This window comes from Centropristis striata, chromosome 18 (assembly GCF_030273125.1).
Source record: "Centropristis striata isolate RG_2023a ecotype Rhode Island chromosome 18, C.striata_1.0, whole genome shotgun sequence".
Classification (NCBI taxonomy): Eukaryota; Metazoa; Chordata; class Actinopteri; order Perciformes; family Serranidae; genus Centropristis; species Centropristis striata.
Genome location: NC_081534.1, coordinates 33,429,292 through 33,439,085, shown reverse-complemented (window position 1 = coordinate 33,439,085; position 9,794 = coordinate 33,429,292). Strand labels below are relative to the sequence as shown.

At 38.7% G+C, this 9,794-nt stretch overlaps 1 long non-coding RNA gene across 1 annotated transcript; it reads left to right on the top strand.

Annotated features, from left to right (window-relative positions):
- Positions 1 to 1,514: 1,514 nt before the first annotated feature.
- LOC131990712 (uncharacterized) lies at positions 1,515 to 2,298 on the top strand. Its single transcript, XR_009396084.1, has 3 exons — positions 1,515 to 1,612; positions 1,728 to 1,906; positions 2,162 to 2,298. It is a non-coding gene; the product is annotated as an uncharacterized LOC131990712 (long non-coding RNA).
- The last annotated feature ends 7,496 nt before the right edge of the window (positions 2,299 to 9,794 follow it).

Sequence of the window (9,794 nt, the reverse complement as noted above, 5' to 3'; positions counted from 1 at the left end):
CCATCTCTGTTGGTCTTTTTTTATGTCACGTTTTGGTCAAACAACCTCAAAAAAGCCATACAATGACCAAAAACTGTCATAATATGAACAGAAAAAGACACAATTACCAAAAGACAAAAAACTACCCCCAAAAAAAGCCATACAATGACCAAAACATTACATCAAATTATCATTTTTTTGGGTTATTGTATGGCTTTTTTGGGGGTAGTTTTATGTCTTTTTGCGTAATTTTGTCTTTTTTGTTCATATTATGTCACTTTTTGGTCATTGTATGGCTTTTTTGAGGTTGTTTGACCAAAAAGTGACATAATATGGACAAGAAAAGACACAAAATTACAAAAAAAAATACATAAAACTACCCCAAAAAAACCATACAATTACCAAAAAGTGACATAAAATGGACAAATTTTTTGGTCATTGTATGGGTTTTTGGGGTAGTTTTATGTCTTTTTTTTGGGGTAATTTTGTGTCGTTTTTGTTCATTTTATGGCTTTTCTTTGGTCATTTTCCATCTCTGTTAGTCTTTTTTTATGTCACGTTTTGGTCAAACAACCTCAAAAAAGCCATACAATGACCAAAAACTGTCATAATATGAACAGAAAAAGACACAATTACCAAAAGACAAAAAACTACCCCCCAAAAAAAGCCATACAATGACCAAAACATTACATCAAATTATCATTTTTTTGGGTTATTGTATGGCTTTTTTGGGGGTAGTTTTATGTCTTTTGGGGTAATTTTGTCTTTTTTGTTCATATTATGTCACTTTTTGGTCATTGTATGGCTTTTTTGAGGTTGTTTGACCAAAAAGTGACATAATATGGACAAGAAAAGACACAAAATTACAAAAAAGACATAAAACTACCCCAAAAAAAGCCATACAATTACCAAAAAGTGACATAAAATGGACACATTTTTTGGTCATTGTATGGGTTTTTGGGGTAGTTTTATGTCTTTTTTTTGGGGTAATTTTGTGTCATTTTTGTTTATTTTATGGCTTTTCTTTGGTCATTTTCCATCTCTGTTGGTCATCCTGTCTTTTTTTATGTAACTTTTTGGTCATTGTATGGCTTTTTTGGGTTAGTTTTATTTCTTTTTTGGTAATTTTGTGTCTTTTTTTGTTCATATTATGTCACTTTTTGGTCATTGTATGGCTTTTTTTTGTGGTTGTTTGACCAAAAAGACACAAAATTACAAAAAAGACAAAACTACCCCAAAAAAGCCATACAATGACCAAAAAGTGACATAATAGCACTTCACTGTGTCTGTCTATTTACAGGAACAAATGCGACATTTGCCATCACTCCAAAGGCCATGAATTGGACTGAGGCCCAGAGCTACTGCAGAGAGCACCACACCGACCTGGCCAGTGTGAGAAACCAAGCAGAGAACGAGCAGGTAAAGAACATGATCACTACAGAATCTCTCTGGATTGGCCTTTTCAGGGACTCCTGGAACTGGTCGGATGGAAGTAGCTCCTCCTTCAGGTACTGGAGCTCGGGGAAGCCTACTGGTTTGTCTGCGTCTTGTGTGGCAGCAGATTTTAGTAACTCTGGAAAATGGGCGAACCATGACTGCAGCTTGAGGAAACCATTCACTTGCTTTCGTCAATGTGAGTAGTAACCCATGTCCGTAAATGTATTTTGTAGTAAAATCAGTCCATTATTTACTTATATGTAATGTCACAAAGTGCTTATTCTAATCAGTATGCATGTGTGTCACTACAGGGCACGCTAGGATAGGTCCGTTTAGTTCGTACTATTTTGTTTACGACCTGAAGAACATGACTGAAGCACGAGATCACTGTAGAGAGAATAACGCAGATCTGGCAACTATCCACAACTTGGAGGACGTGACAACCCTGAACAACATGGCAAATTTAAGCCAGATGGTCGGCTCCTCAGGAGTGAGTTCACTTTTCTCTCACTTCATTCTGACAGGTGGTTTAAAGTGTTTCAATGTAAATATGGGTACCTGAACATTGTTCAGTTTAAAATGTTATTCTTTTAGAGTTTTGCCTATTGAAACTCAGCTGTGAAATTTGAGCCAAAGAAATCACAGATTCTTGTCAAGAATCAAGACTGTAAATGCGAAGTGTTGCCTTGAACAGAAGCAACAGCAGGGACTAATTCTCAATATCACAATCAAATACTGTTTTCAGCAAGCCTGGATAGGGCTGTATGGTGAACCGGGCAGCTGGAGATGGTCACTGTCAAACACAAGTGTCTACATGAATCCAGAGATCACACGATGGAAGTCTGGACATCCATCAAATAAACACTGCGCGTTAGTGGACATTGCAGGAAAATGGTGGGACAACAGTTGTGATTCGCTCTATCACGCAGTCTGCTTTGATGTCAAAGGTGAGAATATTAACAAAATGCCCTATAACCTCTTTGCATCAAGGCTTGTCACATCCGGCACTGCTGCTGTCCTTGTAATTACTTAACTTTTGGCATTGACATGCATGTATTTTTTTTAAAGCCTACCAGGAACTTTTTTGTGCTAACCTTGGAAGAGTAATTTTGGAACCTAAACCTAATGAAACTGCTGCATTTTCACAATGACGATCGTTACGTTTACGTATGAGGACGTGTTGATTTCCTGCAACCAGTTAGGCGACCTGTGGGTTGTATTTTAGGGCAGGAACCAACAACATATGAGTCCATAATCCAAATCCCCTAAAAAATCTGATTGCAAAGCATAATTATAATATTCCTCACAAAAACAACAGGTTCCTTGCACTTTCAGAGCTTGGCACCATTGGGCCCCTAGCACATTTGTGCTTACTACTACTACTGTTTTCAGTAAATCTAAGAAAAACAAAACAAGATATAAAGTATGTATCTATGTTGTGGTACCTGTACATACATCTTCACTGTGTCTGTCTATTTACAGGACATGATGTGACATTTGTCCGTACTCCAATCCCCATGACATGGACCGAGGCCCAGAGCTACTGCAGAGAGCACCACACCGACTTGGCCAGTGTGTCATCAGCAAAGAACAAGGAGGTAAAGAACATGGTAACCACTCTCTCTCTCTGGATCGGCCTTGTCAGAAACTCCTGGGAGTGGTCGGATGAAAGTAGCTCCTCCTTCAGGTACTGGAGCTCGGGACAACCTTCTGGTTTGTCTGCGTCTTGTGCGGCAGCAGATTTTGGCAACTATGGAAAATGGGCGAACCATGACTGCAGCTTGAGGAAACCATTCATTTGCTTTGGTCAAAGTGAGTAGTATGTGATACATGAAACGTAAATGTTACCTGCATATTACACCAATATTATATATACAGATTTTGTAACTTATTTTTTACCAACAGCTACAACAAAGCAAGTGATAAAACTGAGGATGGAAACGAGGTCCTCTGTGGACCTGAATGACCAGACTGTGATGGATGACCTCATGGTGGAGGTAACTCCTTCAAAAATTTTTCAAAATGAGAACAACCAAATGAAACAAAAAATCCTCACCTGGGTGGGGTTAGGGCTATGGGGGGGGGGGGGGGGGGTCATCCCTATAGCTATAAAATAGGACCCTTTTTTAGAAAAAAGTTCCAATGTTCCCGGTTTTCCCCCAAAAGGGTCCTATGTTCTCATGTAGCAACACATACCGGGGAACCCTTTTTCTGAAAAAGGGTCCTATGTTCCCTGCAATCTATCAATCTTTACGATAGACTCTCAGCATGGCCAGCAGGCCTACCGTCACATGGGCCACCTTAGCTCAAGAAGCCCAAAAAGTTAAATTTGCGCAGCAGCTACTTTCTGATTACTTTGCAGTTCATTTTTTGGCTTTAAAATAGGGTTAGGGTTAGGCCTATTTGCCATGGAATTTGGCAGTAATGGTGGAAAAAGTAACAGACCGGGGAACATGAGACCCTTTTTGGGAAAATCGGGGAAAAAGGGTCCTATGTTCCCCAGTCTCATACAAAGAGGGGAATATAGACAATCTCAAAACAAAACAAGCATTTTTAAAGTAGTTTGCTAGTCGTCTTGAAGAAATACCTGACGAAGCATGTGTTGAGACTTTTTACACATCGACATCATGTTGTACTTATTTCGGCATACTTTTGATCTGCCTATTGCAACTATAACACAGCTAAACTGGTTGGTTTTGATTTTTAAAAGGTGATGAAATTCACTGAGCTGTGTGCACCTTCAGATGATATTGTAAATATTTGGTTTTCTGACATATCTGGGATTTATGGGAAGATGGACGATCCACACTCAAAGTTAAATGCTAGATAATGCTGAATGTAATCTCTCTCTCTGAGTGATAAAGTTGAGGACTTTTTGTATCTCAGATCAAACAGAGGCTGAAGAACCGGGGGTTGGATGACAACGTCAAAGTGAGCTGGAAGATGCAGGCAGATGGGAAAGTCTTCCACAAGGAGGAGAAGAAGAACACAAAGAAGAGAAAGGACGAGTTCTAAAGTTGAGTTTCTGTGTCCATTTTCATCACGAGAAGTGGATTCATCATGTATCGGTTCAGTTAAGAGGTGAAAACATGCCAAACATGCCAAATATTCTCTGGTACCAGATTCTCACATATAAATTTGATGCTTTTCTTTGTCATGTATGGTTATTAAGTTTATATATTTAGTCTTTAGACTGTTGGTCGATTATAATAAGACATTTGAATGTATCTGGTTGGGCTGTGGGAAATTATAACAATTGTATAACAATTATACAATTTTTTACTATTTTATGAAATTTTTATAGGCAAAATAAGATAAGACTAGATTAGATTAAGTTACAATACTTTATGTTAAGATATGATATAATATAATACAATATGACTGGAGGCAGCTCCAGTGGAAAAAAATAACGTTAAAGATGTTTAATGGTATGGGTAATCTTTAAGATCTGTTTTTTGAGATTTTTTTTTTCTTTACGAGTAACGTTGGATCCGAAACACATGATGTTGTCTCTCTGTAATTCATCTGGACATCTTCAAATTATTTTTAAAACAATTTACCCAAAATTATGAATGTAACTGTCAAATATGTCAAATAATCGCTGGTTCCAGCTTCTCAAATATGAAAATGTGATTTGTTTCTCTGTCATATGGTCTTTAACTTTTCATTAGGGAAAAGGCCATTATTATTTTTTATCAAATTGAATAATGTACATTGATGTAATTATTTTAAAATGAATGATGAAATAATATAATAAGATGAATTTTATTTCCTGCAAATATTTCACTACAGTTGGTGCATGAAGGTACTTTACACACTGTAATAGTTAAAATTCCCATTTTCTGGTTTTTACAATTAGGTGATTTACTGTTTCTTTGTTTCATATTCTTGTAAATGAAATAAAATTGGCAATATAATTGGTAAGTTATAAATGTGTTGCATTACCTCCTTCGCACACCTCTTCACATGCAAAACAACTTTAACATAATTGTTGGGAATCAAGGATGCCTCTTTTATGAATAAATGTTGACCTTGCACAGGGCGTCAAATATGTAAATAAAAGGACGTTATCATAAATGAATCCCTCCCATAAGGATACCAAATATGTAAGGAGGAACCTGAGTAACACGGTTCAAAAGTGTGGTTAGATGGCTATAAGAATTATTAATAATTATCATAAATAATTATTAATGATACGAAATAATATGACTTGATCTACTTTAAGTCATAGCTCGTTGGGGCACTATCTGTAAAACAAAAAAAATATAGCCAATTCACCTAAATCAGTCTCATAAAGATACCAAACTATCAATTTTGAACACTGATTAATAATTATGAGTATAATTATAATCAGATAACCATATTAATATTTAGTAGTGGTTGAAGGAATCGTGAATTCTTGACACAGCAGAGGTTAGAATATCGTTCATAGTGTACAACATTAAATAAATAGCATTTGTAATCAAAAGGTATTTATTCCAAACATGTAAAGGAAATAAAAGCACACATCTATAAAATATAGTATCCTACCAGTCTAATATAATATAATGTAGACTTACAAATGAGAGGGAAAGGTGTGTGTGTGTGTTTGAGGCTCTTCACACAAAGGGGTCATAAACTCTGATGTTGTTGCATTTTAGTCCACAAATTAACTCAAAATTCACCTGTGGTTCTATCACAACATATTCTTGCCATATTCACTTATGAAACACGATAATTGTTAGTAAAACAATGTCAAAATGACTGCAAGCTAAATTTTGACAAACCGGACCCCTTTTCAACCAAAGCAGTTCCAGGGCCGGTTCTGAGCCAGTGTGCCCAATCTTGAACCAGTTCTTTGTTTTTTTTTGACTGCCAAAGAACTGGCTCTCGGCCAGGAAAACTGGTTTCAGAGGGACACCAACTCTGTGCTGGTCTTGAACTGCAAATCGCTTACGTTAGCGGCTGAGGGGATGAGGTTATCTGACCAACAAAACCAAATAAAACATATATCATTAATTTATTTGATTTGTTTAACTGCAATGTGACTAATACGGGCTAGTGCTAGCATGCTAACGTTAGCAGGCTAACGTTTGCATGCTAGTGAAAAGGGGTAACACCGACCTATTATGTAGTTTAAGATTCACATATCAAACAATTAAAACAACTACTTAAAATATTGTCTGTTAGTAAATCCTGAAATGCAGGTGTGACGTTACGTGACAATTAAAGTCGACCACAACCAGTCGGTTTATGTTGACAACCTCCGGTAAAAATTTGCCTTAATCACATCATATCTACAGCATGTCTGCTTCAAAGCACTTAAATAAACAACTTGGTTAATGTCAATGTAGTTTATAATGAAGCACTCAACCTTCAACTTGCTGCTCTTCATGCATCCGTGTTCATCTCCACTGAAGTCCAAAGCTAGATATTAGGTGCAAATTTAGGCTACGTTTACACGAGGACGGTCTGGACAGAAGACGCACAAGTGGCGTCGCGTCTTCACTCTTTATTCCTCGTTTAGACGAGCATTTTCGGGAGGAAATCTGCGTGCATACGGTGACGCAAAAGTGTGAGAAATTCGATTGTATGCAGCCAGGCGGCATCACTTAAAGCGATAAGAGCATCTTTGGGCATGCAGAAGTTTTCACGCCACACATTTTCATCAGCTACTCCTTCCAAGTTCTCCACCATCACTAGATCTCCCAGGTCTCGTTCACAGCCGTCTGGCTCGCCTCCGATGAATTGCTGCATCCAAAATGTGATAGAGGTAATTCCAGATCCTTCTCTGTTCACTAATACTATCTCTACATATCCTGTACATTTGGTGGATACGTGACGTGAGCAGATCTGAGCAGAGTTTTGTGTCTTGTCAGTGTAGACGGACAAGCTACGGCGGAGCGTATTTAACTTTTCCATCCAACCACCTTCCAAAGTGGAAAAGTTAAATACGCTCCACCGTAGCTTGTCCGTCTACACTGACAAGACACAAAACTCTGCTCAGATCTGCTCACATCACGTATGTGTTTACGTCACATACATGCTCCAGTACAGGAAAATAAACAAACGTGGGATTATTTCCATGCGTCGGACCTTCAAGCTGCTCTGACAGCTCTAATAAACTTACAGGAGTCTTTCCACCAAATGTCCAGGATATGTACAGATAGTATTAGTGAACAGAGAAGGATCTGGAATTACCTCTATCACATTTTGGATGCACCAATTCGTCGGAGGCGAGCCAGACGGCTGTGAACGAGACCTGGGAGATCTAGTGATGGTGGAGAACTTTGTGGAAGGAGTAGCTGATGAAAATGTGTGGCGTGAAAACTTCTGCATGCCCAAAGATGCTCTTATCGCTTTAAGTGATGCCACCTGGAATGTAAACAATCGAATTTCACACACTTTTTTGCGTCACCGTATGCACACAGATTTCCTCCCGAAAATGCTTGTCTAAACAAGGAATAAAAAGTGAAGACGCGACGCCACTTTTGCGTCTTCTGTTCAGACCGTCCTCGTGTGAACGGGGCCTTAGACTCAAACAAGCCTCTCTCTCCGTTGTGCTCATAAACCATCGTTCTCGAGTCAGGGGGAGCGCTGCATGCACTGAACGAGTCTGGAGCAACAGGCATGAGGCACAATTCTGCATACACAATGCACAAGTGGGATTTTTTGGGGTGACCCCAGTCCTTCGCCCACTCCTCCAAATTTAATTCAAACACGTGGCCTTTGGCTGCACATCATCCCCCCTCTCTCTCCTCCCTTTAATTCATTTAATTCATTCATGATCTTTAACCGCTTATCCGAACTCGGGTCATGGGGGGCTGGAGCCGATCCCAGCGGACTATTGGGTGAGATGCGAGGTACACCCTGGACAGGTCTGACACATAGAGACAGACAACTATTCACACTGTAACTGACAGAATTTACGGCATTTGCAAATTTGTGACTATTCAAATGATATTTCCTTTAACCAATTTGCATGGAGGGCGTGACGAGAACAAAGTACTGTTCACGGCTCATGTGAAAAAATTAGTTATTTCCACAGTCGAAGTCAAACGATGAGCAAGTAAAGATGGACAAAGTTTTCCTGCTCGTCTTGGCTGCAGCAGGTAAGTGTTATTTATATTGTTTTATGATAATATGTTGATGTATTCTTGTGGCTACAGAACTCTTATCAGAACAGTGTAATTATGCCTTTTTTTTTTTTTAACTAATGTACAGTATAATGCAAACTGATTATCAGTGGCTGGATCTGGGCTTTCAGATCTTTTACAATTGAGCCAATACAACAATGTAAAAATACAGCATTACCAGTAAATCCTGCATTTAAAATCCTGTTTAAAAAAAAAAAAAGGAAAACCATTCAGTGCAGAGCATTTCAGTGTGAAATGTAGGGGAGTAGAAGTATAAAGTAACATAAAACTTAAATACTAATTCTACCACTGATTTTACTGCAAAGACAACAACATGCCACTGAAATGTAATGTTACAGATATGTTTTAAGTCATTTTTAACCTTAATCTAATCAATGTGCATGTGTGTCACTGCAGGGCTGTGTGTTGGGGATCAGTTCTATTTTATTTATGACCTGAAGACCATGGCTGAAGCACAACAATACTGCAGAGAGAGAAATGCAGAACTGGCAACTATCCACAACCTGGAGGACGTGAAAACGCTGAACAACATGGCAGATTTAAGCCAGATGATCAGCTCCTCAGGAGTGAGTTCACTTTTCTCTCATTTCATAACTCTCTAACAGGTAGTTTGAAGTGTTAATATCTGATCTTGCTTTGTGGGCTCTATGGGTACCCCCAATTAACAGACATGCCCACTTTATACAGTTTAAGGCAAAAAAAACCCCACAAACAAACAAAAAAAGAAAAAAAAAATGTTTTCCTCATGTAGTGTACTGTAAAAGTTTTTGCCTACTGTATTTGAATATTTTTGCATGCTGGAGTCCCTAAACAGTCTGTGAATTGCATAAACTAGTGCAGTGCCCGTAGGAAGTATGTATTTGTATAGTGGGAGAGTGAGTAGATTTTTCAATTATGGCCAAATTAGGTTGTGTAAAGTGGGATGTACATACTCTCGTAGTGTTAATATAAAAAGTGTATATTGGGTAATGCATGGATGTACTGTAGATATAAAGAGACACAGAAATAAGGGGCACGGTGGCGCAGTTGGTAGCGCTCTCGCCTCACAGCTAGAAGGTCCTGGGTTCGATTCCCGCCAGGAAGCTGTGGGCGTTGGAGGAGTGTCCCCACCTCCATGTCTCCGTAGTCCGCAGCGTTGGTCGGCCTTTTTGCCATGAGTCCAGTCCAGTCTCCCCAGACCGACAGGGATAGGATAAAAACTGGGTGATACAAAATTACAAAATCGTGGGATAAAAATTTGAA